Raw genomic sequence first — 387 nt, forward strand, 5'->3', positions numbered from 1 at the left:
TCAGGTGTCTGTACATACACCCCAGAGACCCATCATCAAGAAGCCACTAAGACATGGAGTGATACTGCATGCAGAGTGAAGCCCCTTCTTTCCTACCCATCCTTTCATCTTTGTTTCGATATCCATGCATTGATGGTTTTTTTCTACGATATACTCTCCTCGAGCGGATTTCTTGACGCTCCTTTTGCCCCTGGGCGTCTTACACGAATGCAGTGTCTCTTCTTGTCACATGCAACGCCTTTTCTCACTGTCTTGGAGACAGGAAAGATCAAAGAGAATCCTCACGCTTTCCGTTTTTTTCTCTATGTAGGTGCATGCAAGGAATTACTTAGAGGCTGTTGAGAGCTTCTTATTGGGTCCCAAGCAGTTAGGCTTGAAGACGCTCGA

The 387-nt window shown here is 46.0% G+C and overlaps 1 protein-coding gene across 1 annotated transcript in view; it reads left to right on the forward strand.

The window, feature by feature from the left end:
* Positions 1-387, forward strand: part of CSUI_000555 (amylo-alpha) — a 21799-nt gene that overhangs the window by 18407 nt on the left and 3005 nt on the right. The gene's annotated exons all lie outside the window — the stretch shown is intronic.

Source organism: Cystoisospora suis, assembly GCF_002600585.1.
Source record: "Cystoisospora suis strain Wien I chromosome Unknown contig_216, whole genome shotgun sequence".
NCBI classification, from domain to species: domain Eukaryota; phylum Apicomplexa; class Conoidasida; order Eucoccidiorida; family Sarcocystidae; genus Cystoisospora; species Cystoisospora suis.